The sequence below is a fragment of the Erythrolamprus reginae genome, unplaced genomic scaffold, assembly GCF_031021105.1.
Source record: "Erythrolamprus reginae isolate rEryReg1 unplaced genomic scaffold, rEryReg1.hap1 H_52, whole genome shotgun sequence".
Taxonomy (NCBI): Eukaryota; Metazoa; Chordata; class Lepidosauria; order Squamata; family Dipsadidae; genus Erythrolamprus; species Erythrolamprus reginae.
Window position 1 is genome coordinate 127,501 of NW_027248509.1, and position 18,223 is coordinate 145,723.

Here is an 18,223-nt window from a genome sequence, read left to right on the forward strand (position 1 = left end):
AAATGCGGTAGCCGTTTTGGGAGAGCCCTGATCTTCCACGGCTCCCAAGCTACGGAGCGCCTTCCGAGGTCTTCTCGTTCCAATCCCGAGGCGAATTTCCCACAGCAGCTCCTATTTTGTTTACGAGCCGCGGGAAGGTCCTTTATTAAGCCAGATGTGTCATCGGGTTTGTGGGCACGTTTAATCGCAGGGGCCTTGCCCTAGGAGGCTCCATCAGATGAATGTGGGCTGGGTGGCCGGCCCATAATAGCAGGGACTCCGTCCGGGAAGAGCATGAGAAAAGTTACAGAAGCCTTTTTGTGGGGGCAAAAGAATCTGGAATTTCTCGAACACAAGCAACTTCTTCCACACTTACTCATCCTGGAAGGGTGCCCGCTAATCCTCCTGTTGAATCTGAAGTGTAAAATGCCAATTACAAAAAAACAACAACAATATTTATATGTTTAACACCTCCAGATCCCAAGCCCTCTGGCTGCGCAGCCACTCACATCAACAACGGAGTGATGAAATGAGGCAACCCAGTGAAACGACGGCCCTGCCTTTCAATCGGGCAAAGTTGGAGAATTTTATTTTATTTATTTATTCATTTGTCCAATACGCAAATACATAGGAAGAAAAATAGACAGGTGGTAATATATATAAGGGCAAAAGTGAACTTAGAGGAGAGGATATATGAAAGGAAGAGAATATATATGATAGGTGAAAGAAAGGAAAGACAATTGGACAGGGGACGAAAGGCACACCAGTGCACTTATGTACGCCCCTTACTGGCCTCTTAGGAACCTGGAGAGGTCAATCGTGGAGAGTCTAAGGGAGAAGTGTTGGGGGTTAGGGGTTGACACAATTGAGTCCGGTAATGAGTTCCACGCTTCGATAACTCGATTGTTGAAATCATATTTTTTACAGTCAAGTTTGGAGCGGTTCGTATTAAGTTTGAATCTGTTGCGTGCTCTTGTGTTATTGCGGTTGAAGCTGAAGTAGTCATTGACCGGTAGGACGTTGCAGCATGTGATCTTGTGGGCAATACTTAAATCGTGTTTTAGGTGCCATAGTTCTAGGCTTTCTAGGCCCAGGATTGTTAGTCTATTTTCGTAGGATATTCTGTTTCGAGTGGAGGAGTGAAGGGCTCTTCTGGTGAAATATCTTTGGACATTTTCAAGGGTGTTGATGTCTGAGATGTGGTATGGGTTCCAGATAGTCTTGCAAAAGTTTTGTGGGCTCTAGTGAGTAGTGTGAGATTGCCTGAGCAGAAGCTGCGTAGGATCAGGTTAACAACTCTAGAAGCTTTTTTGGCGATATTGTTGCAGTGGGCTTAGGATATTAGTATTCCAAGGTCTTTTACTGAGTGTGGGTTGGCAGTGAGAGATTGTTTATTCAGTTTGTATGTGCGGTTTGGATTATTTTTGCTGTTGTGGAGGGTAGAGCATTTGTTGGTTGATATTTGAAGTTGCCAGGTGTTAGACCAGTCTGAGACAAAGTCCAGGTCTTTTTGGAGAGTGAGTGTGTTGTCAGTGGTGTTGAAAAGTTTCACAGAATGAGGGTTTGTTTTTTTTCAATCCTCTCTGCAGCCATCTTGGTTCTACAACCAGTCCTCAACTGACGACCAGGGGACGACTGCTGGGGGTTCATAAGGATTCAGGGGAACCTCTAGCTAAGATTCTGTGCAGTACAGAGAACCCCCAAAACCCACTCCTAGCTGGCCCCACCCACCCGGCTCCATCCCTCCCTGGTAGGGGTGGATTGCTCCTACTACCACTACCGGTGTGCTGCATGAGCAACTTGGAAACCTAGAAACATAGAAGACTGATGGCAGAAAAAGACCTCATGGTCCATCTAGTCTGCCCTTATACTATTTCCTGTATTTTATCTTAAGATGGATATATGTTTATCCCAGGCATGTTTCAATTCAGTTACTGTGGATTTACCAACAACGTCTGCTGGAAGTTTGTTCCAAAGATCCACTACTCTTTCAGTCAAATAATATTTTCTCACGTTGCTTTTGATCTTTCCCCCAACTAACTTCAGATTGTGTCCCCTTGTTCTTGGGTTCACTTTCCTATTAAAAACACTTCCCTCCTGCACCTTATTTAACCCTTTAACATATTTAAATGTTTTGATCATTTTCCCCCTTTTCCTTCTGTCCTCCAGACTATACAGATGGAGTTCATGAAGTCTTTCCTGATACGTTTTATGCTTAAGACCTTCCACCATTTTTGTATCCCGTCTTTGGACCCGTTCAATTTTGTCAATATCTTTTTGTAGGTGAGGTCTCCAGAACTGAACACAGCGCTCTATACAGTGGGATCACAATCTCCCTCTTCCTGCTTGTTATACCTCTAGCTATGCAGCCAAGCATCCTACTTGCTTTTGCTACTGCCCGACCACACTGCTCACCCATTTTGAGACTGTCAGAAATCACTACCCCTAAATCCTTCTCTTCTGAAGTTTTTGCTAACACGGAACTGCCAGTGCATAACCCTCGTATACTACCAATACAAACTTGACAAATAAATAAACCTGGTTATCATGAGCAGAGGTTCACTCCCACCCCCCAAGCATAGATGGGAGATTGACATTATCCCCTGTCTGTCAGAATGAAGAATTGGCCTCAAAACAAGGACCTCATCCAACCTAGAAGGTTGGGTGAGAGTCCAGATGACTCAGAGGGATAAAAAGAAGGTTTTTTTACCCCTCTGGTTAATGATTCCCTTTGATGTGAATGGGAATTTTGACTTTATTAAAGACTCACCTACCAGGAGATGAATAATACCTTAATGCGGGAAGGGAGTTTGCAAAGGTTGCATTTAAAAAAAATGAACAAAGAGTTTTGAATAATTGGGGCGATTCGTGTGCGATAACTGTGTTCCTAGAGAAATGGAAGGCAACAATGGGTAGCATTTGGATTGCGGATGCTGCTTCTAAAGAGTGAAGCTCAGGGTCACAATGGTGTTTGTCTATCTGTCGTGTCTGGTTCTGAAAAATATGGTAGATGGACTTCAACTCCCAGAATTCCACCTACCTGAAAGTTCCTGGGGCTGAGAAACACCATAGCACAGTGACGGCTATCACACATGCGCGAGTGCCCACACCCATAATTCAATGCCTGGGGAGGGCAAAAACAGCTCCCCCCGCTGCCTGGAGGCCCTCTGGAGGCCGGAAACCACCTTTTCCCCCTACTTCTGGTGGGTCCAGTAGGCTCATGTTTCACCCTCCCGGGCTCCAAAGACTTCCCTGGAGCCTGGAGAGGGTAAAAACGCCTCCCCCCCTCCCAGTGGTTCTCTGGAAGCCAAAAAATGCCCTCCCAAAGTCTGTGTGCGAGCCAAAAATCAGCTGGCCGGCACACACATACACGTTGGAGTTGAGCTAGGGCAACGGCTTGCACGCCAGCAGATATCCATCATTGCCATAGTAGAATGGTGTTTCCTATTGAAGTCCAAAACCCAAAAGGCCCCTGTAGCAATGAATAAGAAGCAAGAAGGTTGGATCTTCCCTATCAATTTAATTTAATATAATTTAATTACAGTGATACCTTGTCTTACAAACTTAATTGGTTCCAGGACGAGGTTGATAAGGTGAAAAGTTCATAAGATGAAGCAATGTTTCCCATAGGAATCAATGGAAAAGCAATTAATGTGTGCAAGCCCAAAACTCACCCCTGTTGCCAGCTAAAGCGCCTGTTTTTGCACTGCTGGGATTCCCCTGAGGATCCCCTCCATGGGAAACCCCACCTCCGGACCTCCGTGTTTTTGCGATGCTGCGATTTTACTGAGGCTCCCCTCACTGGGAAACCCCACCTCCGGACTTCCGTTGCCAGCAAAGCACCTGTTGTTGCGCTGCTTGGATTCCCCTGCTGGGATTCCCCTGCAGCATCACAAAAACACGGAAGTCCAGAGGTCGGTTTTCCCATGGAGGGGAGCCTCAGAGGAATCGCAGCAGGGCAAAAATGGGCACTTTGCTGGCAACGGAAGTCCGGAGGTGGGGTATCTCAGCGGCGGTGGCTTGGGTTCGTAAGGTGAAAATAGTTCAGAAGAAGAGGCAAAAAAATCTAAAACCCGGGTTCGTCTCTCGAAAAGTTTGTATGACGAGAGGTTCATAAGATGAGGTATCACATTATTATTATTATTATTATTATTATTATTATTATTATTATTATTATTATTTAGACTTGTATGCCGCCCCTCTCCGAAGACTTGGAGCAGCTCACAACAAATGATACATGAGATACAAATCCAATTTTAAAAACAATTTTAAAAACCCTTATAAAAAACAGTCATAAAATCCAAACACACCATACATAAAATGGATCATTTGGGGGAATGTCAGTTTCCCCAGGCCTGGCGACATAGGTGGGTTTTTAAAAGTTTATGAAAGGCAAGGAGGGTGGGGGCAGTCCTAATCTCAGGGGGGAGTTTATTCCAGATGGAAGGGGCCGCCACAGAGAAGGCTCTTAACTGATTTATATGCCACCCAATCCTATGGCTATCAACCCGTTGCATCATACATAACAGTCAACGTGGGTGGCGTAGAGCGGTAGGATCGGTGCCCTCGACCCATGTGGCTGGGAGGCAATCCATTGAGGTGCCAAGTTCATGAACTTCCCCAGTTGACCTCTTAATAGATGCCATGATGCTAATTAACACTTTCTCCCATCAACCAAGTTTTCCCTCCGGTCCTTAACTCTTTTCATACACCCACAAATCCTCCAGCAAACCTGGACAAGTCCCTATCATTTTTCATGATAATTGAGGTGGAAAACCCAGATGCCTGGCTTTATGTTAAAAGCAACAACCGGGTGAAAATTAGGTCTGGGTGGGGAAGGAAGACAGGAAGCTTTGCCAGTGAGATTAGCCTCCAGTCCAGATCAGTCCTCTCACCTTTAGAATTAGACCTCCCACGTTTCAAATGGTTGAGAGAAGCAAGGAGAGTCACCCCTACCTATGTTACTTCCTACTTTGTTTGTCTAGAGGGGGTTCCCTCCCTTATCACCATCTTCAGTGAAAAATACAAGAGGTTATAACAAGTTCAGATGCTGAACCATGGAACTAGGGTGAGCATCCTAGAGCAAGCCACCTCCGAAAAGAGACACTTGGGAAAACTGGCCATTGACAATAGAAACATACAGGTGAAACTCGAAAAATTAGAATATCGTGCAAACGTTCGTTTATTTCAGTAATGTAAGGTGAAACTTAATATATGAGATAGAAACATAGAAAAATAGAAGAGTGACGGCAGAAAAAGACCTCATGATCCATCTAGTCTGCCCTTATACTATTTTCTGTATTTTATCTTAGGATGGATATATATTTATCCCAGGCATGTTTCAATTCTGTTACTGTGGATTTACCAACCACATCTGCTGGAAGTTTGTTCCAAGGATCTACTCCTCTTTCAGTAAAATAATATTTTCTCATGTTGCTTTTGATCTTTCCCCCAACTAACTTCAGATTGTGTCCCCTTGTTCTTATGTTCACTTTCCTATTAAAAGCATTTCCCTCCTGGACCTTATTTAACCCTTTAACATATTTAAATGTTTCGATCATGTCCCCCCTTTTCCTTCTGTCCTCCAGACTATACAGATTGAGTTCATGAAGTCTTTCCTGATACGTTTTATGCTTAAGACCTTCCACCATTCTTGTAGCCCGTCTTTGGACCCGTTCAATTTTGTCCATATCTTTTTGTAGATGAGGTCTCCAGAACTGAACACAGTATTGCAAATGTGGTCTCACCAGCACTCTATATAGAGGGATCACAATCTCCCTGCTTGTTATGAAACCAGGTTACAACACCTTGGTCTCTTCAGCCTTGAAAGATGGCCTTTAAGGGGTGACTTGATTGAAGTGTATAAAATCATGCATGGGATAGAAAAGGTGGATAGAGAAAAATCCTTTTTTCTATCACACAATAATATGACAAGGGCGCACTCCCTAAAGCTCATAGGTAAGAAAGTGAGGACAAATAAAGGGAAATATTTCTTCATCCAGAGGGTCGTTAGTTTATGGAATTCACTTCCAGAAGAGGTCGTGACAACTGTCAGTCTTGATAGCTTCAAGGCAGGATGTGACAGATTCATGGATGCCAAGTGTATCATTGCTTATTGAAACGGATGTCCATGTGCCGCCTCTATGTTGGCTGAAGCAGGCAGGATTCCCTTGGGTCCCATTTGTTGGGGGTCAAGGGAAAGGGAGGGGTTTACCTTCTCTTTCTGCTCAAGATCCCCATGGACAATTGGTGGGCCACTGTGTGACATAGAATGCTGGACTCGATGGGTTTGGCCTGATTCAGCAGGGCTCATCTTATGTTCTTATGTTACTAATGCACATTTAGCGTCCATTGAGCAATTGGTGTCACATCTGGAAATGTTGTGCATCGCACTGTCTCCCTCTTCCTGCTTGTTATACCTCTATAACAATTGGAATTGGACTGACTCACATTTATGATGGTTGCAATTTATTTATCTATTATTTATTTATTTATTAGATTTGTATGCCGCCCCTCTCCGAAGACTCGGGGCGGCTAACAACAATAAAAAGACAATGTAAACAAATCTAATATTAAAAATAATCTAAAAACCCCAATTTAAAGAACCACTCTTACATACAAGCATACCATGTATATGTCCCAGAATCACATGAGCCTTCAGATGATCAAAGCCAATGGTGAGGCCAGAGTCAATTAACAATTGCAGTGATTAATTGACAACTGTGGCAAGAAATATTCACTTAATTGTCTCACTTAGCAACAGAATGATGGGGTTCAATTATTGTCGTAAGCCGAGGATTGCCTATATAAACTTCATTTTTAAAAAAAAACCTCTCTCTATAAATGTCGCTTTCAGAAATGTACACAACAGCACTCACAATATTGTCACTGTGTACCTCTCACCAATAAATGCATGTGGTTCTTTTGTGCTGATATTTGACCAGGAAAAGACAGGTGTTAGTGAACGTCACTCATCGCTAGTCAAATCTGAATGGATTCAAAAATCCACAGCAAATAAGCTTCCATTGTTGCCGTCACCACCGATGGACGAAATCACCTGGTTTTCCATATTCGGACAAAATGCTAATGAAATGGGCTAAATTGACAGATTGTATTTAAAAAGAAGAAGAAGTCACAACACCTAAGTAAGCTTTGCACAGTAGCCAAGACACCTGCTGGATTTTGAACTTATTTGAATAAGTTTTTTCAGCAAACACAGCTGTTGTGACCCTAAATATAATATATTTCTCCAGGCTGGCAAATATGTGTGTGTTCGCGTATGCGCACCTGCGCACAATCACCGAACTGGTTGTTAAACCATTTGATGATAAGAATATTGTTAACATTGTGTATACAGTGATCCCTCTATTATCGCGAGGGTTCTGTTCCAAGACCCCTCGCGATAATCGATTTTTCGCGATGTAGGGTTGCGGAAGTAAAAACACCATCTGCGCATGCGCGCCCTTTTTCTATGGCCACGCATGCGTAGATGGTGGAGTTTGCGTGGGCAGCGGGGAAGACCCAGGGAAGGTTCCTTCAGCCGCCCAGCAGCTGATCTGCTCGGTAGCGCAACAGCAGCGAGCAGCCGAAGGTCGGGGTTTCCCCGCTGCCCACGCAAAGGGGAAACCCCAATTCAGCTCCTCGCTGCTGCTGCACTACCGAGCAGATCAGCTGCTGGCCGGCCGAAGGAACCTTCCCTGGGTCTTCCCCGCCGCCCACGCAAAGGGGAAACCCCGGCTCCTCGCTGATGCCCGTCGCTCGCCCGCCCGCCCGCCAGCAAGAGGGGGAAGACCCAGGGAAGGTTCCTTCGGCCGCCCAGCAGCTGATCTGCTTGGCGCAGCAGCAGCGAGCAGCCGAAGGTCGGGGTTTCCCCGCCGCCCACGCAAAGGGGAAACCCCGGCTCCTCGCTGATGCCCCCGCTCGCCCGCCCGCCGCCCGCCAGCAAGAGGGGGAGAGATAGAGAAAGAGAGAGAAGGAAAGAAAGAGATGAGAGAGGGAGGAAGAGAGTGTGAGAGAGGAAGAAGCAAGATAGAGAAAGAGAGAGAGAAAGAAAGATGAGAAAGGAAGGGAGTGACGTCATCGGTGGGAAAAATCGCGATATAGCGTTTCGCGAAGATCGAGATCGCGAAAATCGAGGGATCACTGTATTGTGCGTATTTCTGAAAGCTGAAGAGGAAAGAAAGGCCTTTTTTATACTTGAAGCTTGCATTACAAAAGTCACCTAATTTAAAAAAAAACCGAATTAGGAAAAATATCGGAGCTGGGGGGGGGAAAGAGCTCAAAGGAATATTCATGTGGCCATTGTAAAAGGGGACAAAATTCATTTAACAACTGTCATACTTAATAATGGAAATTTGGGGCTCAAAGATGACCGTAGGTTGAGGACTATCTATAGTAAAATTAATTTTGAAAAACCCAGGTAAGTTCCAGAGCCAAATAAATCCAAGATCTGTTCTGTCGGGCTCTCTGGTAGAATCCTCCCAAAAATGCACAGATACAATTTCAGACACACACACGTTTGAAAATTAAAAACAATGTTCTTTATAATGAAAAGTCACTTAAACCAAGCCCTCTTTTGGTATAGCAAAGAGCACTGGTCTCCAAACAAACTGGTAATTTGTACAAGTCGCTTATCAGTTCTGTGATACTTAGCTTGCAGATGTGAGGCAATTCACAGTCCTCCTTCTTTCACAAAGTGAAACACACTTTGCTCTGGTTTAGTTTCAAAGCAGGGAAAAATCAGCACACAAAAGGTCAAAGTCAGTAAGACAGTCACGAAACACAACGGTCAGATAATCCTCCACAATGGCCAAACCCACAGGCTGCTCTTTATAGCAACCTCACTAATTACCACAGCCCCACCCAACCACAGGTGGCCTCATTTTCTTTTATAATAATCTCTCAGTTGTTGTTGCCTATGCATCGCTCTCCGCATGCGTGGCTGTATCATTAACTCTTGTTCCGAATCCAAGGAGGAGCTAGATAATTGATCTCCTTCTGAGCTGTCTGCCACACTCTCCTCCTCCCTGTCACTCATGTCTTCTTGGTCAGAGGAGCCTTCATCAGCAGATTCCACCGGGGGCAAAACAGGCCTGCAGCATGTGGATGTCTCCCCCACATCCACAGTCCTTGGGGCAGGAGCTGGGCCAGAGCTAGCCACACAACAAGATCTAGTCAATGACTTGCTCATGTCCAAAATTTACTTAGGAGCTGTGATTATTTTTTAAATGATTTTTTGCTATTTTTTTTAATGGTGATTTTTTAAAATACGATGTGACTTTCTACTTGAAAATCAAAGCTTCAGAAAACTCATTTGCAGTGCTGAGGCCACTTGTTAAAAAAAGACGTTCTTTTGTGACAAGGTGACACAAACTTTTGCTCTTGGAAACTTCAAGATTTCTTCCGTCAACACATTTCAATACCACAAATGTGTTTTTTCCCCCAAACTTCTTTCCTCCCACCCCAGGAAAGGACTTTAGACTACTTCAGAGAATGTGAACACAACTATTCACAGGTTACTCATCCGGAATCAAAGCGAACTCGATCCAGATGAACTTGTTGGTAATCTGTTTAAACTTGTAGGGCTGTTAAGGGGGTCAACCATCTTTGGTAACTTTCACCCATTTTCTTCTGACATTGGCTGCTTTTTGGGTTTTTTTACTCTTGCAAATCTGACCCCCATAGAATGACCTTGAGTTTTAGAATAGAATAGAATAGAATTCTTTATTGGCCAGGTGTGATTGGACACACAAGGGATTTGCCATTGGTACATATGTACTCAGTGTATATAAAAGAAAATATATTTGGTGGAATTAATATTAGAAAATGTATGTCTAACAGGTGAATTTAATGGCATAGTAGACAATAATAAAGATTATAAGACTGTAACTAAATAATTACAAAAAAGAAGGAAAATAATACTAAAAACATTTCATTAATTGTGTGATGAACTAAATCTAAGGGATTGTTGGAGAGCCAGGAATGGTGACCAGTGTTCCCTCTAATTTTTTTTTGGGTGGGCGGAAAAGTATAGTGTCTGAGCGGCAGTCCCTTCGGGACTGGGCGGCACAGAAATAATAAATAAACAAACAAACAAATAAATAAATAAATAAATAAAAAACCCACCCTGTTTTGCCTCAGAGAATTTCAAAATAAAATACTGTACTGTGTGTCTATAACAGTGAGCTCATAATAGGGCAATTCTATCAATATCAAAATGCCACTTAAATAGTTGAGCTAGTTTCAAACTAGATTTTGATTTTCTTTCTCTCTTCCTTACTCCCATTCTTTTTCTTTCTCTTTTCCTTCCTCTCTTTTTTCTGTTTCTCTCTCTTCCTCTCTTCCTCTCTCTCTCCTTCCCTCTCACTCTTTCCCTCTCGGTTTCTGGGCAGGTTTGGGAAACTCTGAGTTGATGATTTTTAAGTGAGCGATTGCTCACTGCTCAGCTTAGAGGGAACTATGATGGTGACGCCAAAGAATTTACTCAAATCCTCACAAAAGCTGGTCCAGAATATTAAAAAACATTTAAAAACCAAAAAAAAATTACTTTTAAAAAGATATTTGTCAAGAGTCATGAGGTACAACACTTAATGTTTGTCATTGGGTACAAATGACTATTCACTAAGGCTGCATTATTATTATTATTATTATTATTATTATTATTATTATTATTATTACTATTAGTCTTATCATCGTTCCTATCACTCATCTCCCCCCACTTATGACTGCAGGACTGTAACTTGTTGCTTATATCCTTACGATTTATATTAATATTGATTGTTTCCTGATTGCTTATTTGTACCCTATGGCAATTATTGTGTTGTACCTCATGTACAAATGTATCTTTTCTTTTATGTACACTGAGAGCATCTGCACCAAGGACAAATTCATTGTGTGTCCAATCACACTTGGCCAATAAAGAATTCTATTCTATTCCATGCCATTCCATTCCATTCCATTCTATTCTATTCTATAAACATGCTTTTTAATACATGAAATGGATATGAATAAAAGAGGACATTAGAACAGGGATGGCAGGCATGTTGGTGCATTTAACTAGACACAAAAACAGTTTTTTTCCCGAATGCCATCACTCTACTAAATAAATAATTCTTTCAATGCTGTCAGACTTTTTACTAAGTCTGCACTTCTATTTCTACTAGTTTTTTCTCATCACCCATTTCCTCCCACTTAGGACTGTATGACTGTAACCTGTTGCTTGTATCCTAAGATTCTTATTAATATTGTTTCTTCATTTCTTATTTGACCCCTATGACAATCATTAAATGTTGTACCAAATGATTCTTGACAAATCTATATTTTCTTTTATGTACACTGAGAGCATCTGCACCAGACAAATTCCTTGTGTGTCCAATTACACTTGGCCAATAAAGAATTCTATTCTATTCTATTGCCCATGCCTCTTACAGATTCCATGTTCCATTTTATGTTATAAGATTCCACATTACAGATTCCAATATGTTGCAGATTCCATGTATGATATGCCATCTGATAAATAAATAAAATCTCTTTTTTTAAAAAAAGACCAACTTCCAAAATTGTATTCCAACCCTGGAAGCAAAGTTCTTTGGAAGGACAATTCATCTACATCACCAAACAGTTTGCAATATTTTTTGTGTGAGATCCTTCTGTGTCCCTAATCATTGAACACTGTGGTCCTTGTTCTTCAAAGTGATGGGAAATAAAGGCCAACCTAGCAGAAGATCGTCAGGTTGCGCAAAGATTTCTGTAATCTCTGTCGACTTCAGATCTGACAGAGGTATCTGGAGGATGTGGTCAAAGATGGTGACCACAACAGTGTGATCAAAGTTCCATCTCCTTCTCTTTTCGCTTCCGATTCATGATGCAAATAAAAATGGATGTATTGCTTCACCATAGCCATAGTCTTAATGTTTTTAACCATTCCACATGGAGGCTGCATGATCTGGGCATGCATGCAAACCTGTTACATCACTAAACTTATAAGTTGAATCCAGAATGTTGGTCACTTCCTGGGCTTATGAACCCAGCTGAAATTGCTTCATTGAAGGGGGCAGTATTGGGTTCCTGGGTGAATGGTGGGGGACAGCGTTCTGGTAGGAAAAATGGAGCAGCGTGGCTGGGTCAGTGAGCCGGCCCACCAGCAAATCACTACTACCAATTCACTCGAACCAGTCCGAATCACTGGAATACCACCTCTGGTGACATGATAGCAGTTTTCCAATATCTAACGGCAGTGATGAAATCCATTTTTTTAAACTACTGGTTCTGTGGGTGTGGCTTGGTGGGCGTGATGTGGCTTGGTGGGTGTGGCTTGGTGGGAATGTTCTAGAGCGAAGCGTTCCAGAAGCACCAACCTGAAGATGACGAGTGGGACCTTGTCGAAACATCACCAAAAATCTCTGAATCCTACACGGGAAGAAACCCGAATATGCCAAGACCATCATATACATATACATACATACATATATATATATGTAAAGCTGGAAGGAATAATATTGTGAAGTGTAAATATATCTGGAAATGAAATACTGTACAGCGTTCCCTCGATTTTCGCAGGTTCGAACTTCGCGAAAAGTCTATACCAGAGTTTTTCAAAAATATTAATAAAAAAATATTTCACGGGTTTTTTCCCCATACTACGGTTTTTCCCACCCGATGACATCATATGTCATCGCCAAACTTTTGTCTGCTTTTAATAAATATTTTTTTAAATAAACTTTAATAAATAAACATGGTGAGTAATAATCTAAATGGTTGCTAACGGAATGGAAAATTGCAATTTAGGGGTTTAAAGTGTTAAGGGAAGGTTTGTGATACTGTTCATAGCCAAAAATTGTGTATTTACTTCCGCATCTCTACTTCGCGGAAATTCGACTTTCGCGGGCGGTCTCGGAACGCATCTCCTGCAAAAATCGAGGGAACACTGTAGTTGTAAAAGTGGTTAGTATTTACTTTGTTTGTTTATATTTCATGTATTTTCATATATCTTGTTTATATGTTGTTTGTAAAAAACTCAGCAAAGATTATAAAAAACAATTATTATTATTATTGTTGTTGTTGTTGTTGTTATTATTATTACTATTATTACTATTATTTTAGAACAGATTCAGCTCAGAGACCTCGCAGGATCTCAAAAAAAAAAAGGAGCTTATCTTGGCTTTCCCTTCGGCTCCTAGAAACCACCAATCCTTCCAACTATCCTATCCCTGTAAGGCTGCTGATCTAGACACCAGACGGTTACGCTGGGCAAATCTCACCCTTAATGTGTTTGTTTTTAAGCTGTAAGCCTGGAACATCAGAACCAAAGAGGAAAGAAGAAATGGGAAGTGGGACAGAGGGACATTTCTTTTGCATAATTGAACAAGACCCACAAAACCCGCAGAGGAAGAAGTTATAGACTTCTGTCAACCCGACAGCAAAGTGATAAAATTGTGAAACTTGAAATAAGTCTCACATCCAGCAAAAAAATAATAATAGAGGGCTGATGTCTATCAAGGAGCTGGAAAGCAAGCTTAATATATCTCATAGAGATGTTTTTTATATAATTTTATTATTAGATTTGTTCCATTGTTATACTGTTTTTATTATTGTTGTGAGCCGCCCCGAGTCTTTGGAGAGGGGCGGCATGCAAATCTAATAAATTGAATTGAATTGAATACCTCTCAGGGACCAATATGGGCCCACAGAGCTGGTCTTCTCTGGGTCCCATTTATTTATTTATATTTATATTTGTTTGTTTTGTCATATTGGCAGTATACAAAGATATAATAATATTCATATACATGATACAGTGGTATCTCTACTTGTGAACTTAATTTGTTCCGTGACCAGGTACTTAAGTAGAAAAGTTTGTAAGAAAAAGCAATTTTTCCCATAGGAATCAATGTAAAAGCAAATAATGCATGCGATTGGGGAAACCACGGGGAGGGTGGAGGCCCTGTTTCCTCACAGGAGATTCCTAGAGAGGCACCATGGAGGCTTCTCCCCACCTTTTCCAGCCCTGTTTCCTCCTGGGAGATTCCTAGAGAGGCCCCACGGAGGCTTCTTCCTGCCTTTTCCAGCCCTGTTCCATCCCAGGAGATTCCCAGAGAGGCCCCACGGAGGCTTTTCCCTCCCTTTTCCGTTTATAGTTTCAGAGGCTCGGGTTTATAAGCGGAAAATGGTTCTTGAGAGGAGGCAAAAAAATCTTGAACACCTGGTTCTTATCTAGAAAAATTTGTAAGTTGAGGCGTTTGTAGGTAGAGGTACCACTGTACCTCATACTTCTCAGCAACCACTACAGGCCCACAGAGCTGGTCTTCTCTGGGTCCCATTTATTTATTTATTTTTATTTTTATTTGTTTGTTTTGTCAAGTACATATTGGTGGTATACAAAGATATAATAATATCTATATACTGTATATGATACTAGTAAAAAAGGAAATATTAAGACGGGACGGAAGGCACTCTGGTGCACTTATGCACGCCCCTTACTGACCTCTTAGGAATCAGGAGAGGTTAACAGTGGAGAGTCTAAAGGTAAAGTTTTGGGGGTTGGCTGATACTACAGAGTCTGGTAGTGAGTTTCATGCATCAACTACTCAATTACTAAAGTCGTATTTCCTGCAGTCAAGTTTAGAGCAGTCAGGCGGTAGGGAAAGCAAGTAGGATGCTTGGCTGCATAGCTAGAGGTATAACAAGCAGGAAGAGGGAGATTATGATCCTGCTATATAGAGTGCTGGTGAGACCACATTTGGAATACTGTGTTCAGTTCTGGAGACCTCACCTACAAAAAGATATTGACAAAATTGAACGGGTCCAAAGATGGGCTACAAGAATGGTGGAAGGTCTTAAGCATAAAACGTAACAGGAAAGACTTAATGAACTCAATCTGTATAGTCTGGAGGACAGAAAGAAAAGGGGGGACATGATCGAAACATTTAAATATGTTAAAGGGTTAAATAAGGTCCAGTAGGGAAGTGTTTTTAATAGGAAAGTGAACACAAGAACAAGGGGACACAATCTGAAGTTCATTGGGGGAAAGATCAAAAGCAACATGAGAAAATATTATTTTACTGAAAGAGTAGTAAATCCTTGGAACAAACTTCCAGCAGACGTGCTTGATAAATCCACAGTAACTGAATTTAAACATGCCTGGGATAAACATATATCCATTGTAAGATAAATACAGGAAGTAGTACAGTATAAGGGCAGACTAGATGGATCATGAGGTCTTTTTCTGCCGTCAGTCTTCTATGTTTCTATGTTTACCTTAAGTTTGTATCTGTTGTGTGCTCGTGTGTTGTTGTGGTTGAAGCTGAAGTAGTCGTTGACAGGAAGGACGCTGTAGCAGATGATTTTGTGGGCTATGCTTAAGGTGATGTAGTTCTAAGCCTTCTAAACCTATATATACAGAAGTTATAATCTGGTCACCTTAAGAATAGGTCAACCCCCTGCTCTGTGTGATTACCCGCAAATATTCAGAGATACCTTCTGCTTGTTCCATGCAGTGTGAGAGCAGGTGAGGAAGGGCTGAGCTTCATCATCCAAAGGGCCTTTTCTGACTCCTTGACTCTCATTGGGTAAATAGTTGACCCACCTACCCAGACCACAGGGAGGTGATACTGTGATTTCAATGCTCCTTGATCTTAACCAAATCCTAGTATGTTGCCTTCTCTTAAATTTTTTCATGGAGGGCATAAAACAATCATAAAGATGTTTTGTACTAGTTTTGGGATTCATGATCATCTTAATGCTGAGAGATCAAAACCTTGCCATTCTCAGCCAAGGAGGAAATGTCCTAGAAAGCAGGGAGGTGAAAGGCTACCAGTTTGGCCCAGTTTGGGGCATACTGGTAATGGCGGATGCCAGTGGTTCGGAAAACTAGTAGCAGCAGCAGCATAAGGGTCCGCCTACCCATATGGATGTTGCCACCTGGACATTGCAAAATCTCCATTCCTACCCCACTCCTGGGGAAGGATACTGCAAAATCCCCATTTCCTCCTCACTCCAGGGGAAGGATACTGCAAAATCCCCATTTCCTCCTCACTCCAGGGGAAGGATACTGCAAAATCCCCATTTCTTCCTCACTCCAGGGGAAGGATACTGCAAAATCCCCATTCCCTCCTCACTCCAGGGGAAGGATACTGCAAAATCCCCATTCCCTCCTCACTCCAGGGGAAGGATACTGCAAAATCCCCATTTCCTCCTCACTCCAGGGGAAGGATACTGCAAAATCCCCATTTCTTCCTCACTCCAGGGGAAGGATACTGCAAAATCCCCATTCCCTCCTCACTCCAGGGGAAGGATACTGCAAAATCCCCATTTCTTCCTCACTCCAGGGGAAGGATACTGCAAAATCCCCATTCCCTCCTCACTCCAGGGGAAGGATACTGCAAAATCCCCATTCCCTCCTCACTCCAGGGGGAGGATACTGCAAAATCCTCATTTCCTCCTCACTCCAGGGGAAGGATACTGCAAAATCCCCATTCCCTCCTCACTCCAGGGGAAGGATACTGCAAAATCCCCATTCCCTCCTCACTCCAGGGGAAGGATACTGCAAAATCCCCATCCACTCCTCATTCCAGGGGAAGGATACTGCAAAATCCCCATTCCCTCCTCACTCCAGGGGAAGGATACTGCAAAATCCCCATTCCCTCCTCACTCCAGGGGAAGGATACTGCAAAATCCCCATTTCCTCCTCACTCCTGGGGAAGGATACTGCAAAAGCTCTATTTCCTCTTCACTCCAGGGGAAGGATACTGCAAAATCCCCATCCACTCCTCACTCCAGGGGAAGGATACTGCAAAATCCCCATTCCCTCCTCACTCCAGGGGAAGGATACTGCAAAATCCCCATTTCCTCCTCACTCCAGGGGAAGGATACTGCAAAATCCCCATTTCTTCCTCACTCCAGGGGAAGGATACTGCAAAATCCCCATTCCCTCCTCACTCCAGGGGAAGGATACTGCAAAATCCCCATTCCCTCCTCACTCCAGGGGAAGGATACTGCAAAATCCCCATTCCCTCCTCACTCCAGGGGAAGGATACTGCAAAATCCCCATCCACTCCTCATTCCAGGGGAAGGATACTGCAAAATCCCCATTCCCTCCTCACTCCAGGGGAAGGATACTGCAAAATCCCCATTCCCTCCTCACTCCAGGGGAAGGATACTGCAAAATCCCCATTTCCTCCTCACTCCTGGGGAAGGATACTGCAAAAGCTCTATTTCCTCTTCACTCCAGGGGAAGGATACTGCAAAATCCCCATCCACTCCTCACTCCAGGGGAAGGATACTGCAAAATCCCCATTCCTTCCTCACTCCAGGGGAAGGATACTGCAAAATCCCCATTCCCTCCTCACTCCAGGGGAAGGGTACTGCAAAATCCCCATTTCCTCCTCACTCCAGGGGAAGGATACTGCAAAAGCTCTATTTCCTCTTCACTCCAGGGTAAGGATACTGCAAAATCCCCATCCACTCCTCACTCCTGGGGAAGGATACTGCAAAAGCTCTATTCCCTCCTCATACCTGGGGAATGATACTGCAAAATCCCCATCCACTCCTCATTCCAGGGGAAGGATACTGCAAAATCCCCATTACCTCCTCACTCCTGGGGAAGGATACTGCAAAATCTCCATTCCCTCCCCACTCCAGGGGGAAGGATATTTCTAAATCTCCATTCCCACCCCACCCTGGGTCCAGCCAGGAGCGGCATTTGCCAGTTCTTTGAACTACTCCAAATTTCCGCTACCAGTTCTCCTGAACCTATCAGAACCTTCTGGATTCCACCCTTGCTTGAGACCCTTTGGGCACGTCGCTTCCCATCCCTTCCAAACCACAAGTCGACATCAAATCAACAGAATTTAATCTAGTTTATTCTCCAAAAAAAAAAGAGAGGAAAAAATATGAAAATGAAAAAAAAAACCCAAAGCGCAGTTCTTAAACACTAGCAGCAAGTAAAATTTGTACAACCATTCAACTCTGCGTCCCGTAGGATGAAATAAATCTACACCTTGTCTTATTTGAGAGCGCTTTCTTTTGTTGTTGTTGTTGCGTTATACATACAAACGACAATTACAAGAACTGGTTCACAATGCGAATAGGCCTTGAAGACAAACCGGCTGTGACAAGCCAGTGTCACACCAGGTGCCCTGTTTATCACCCGTCAAACCCCTTCACCGTTGATCGGAGGCTCGTCGCCTGGAATGGATGACTTGCTTACAGCTTGGATGTAATTTTATTTTATTTTTAATGCATCAAAATA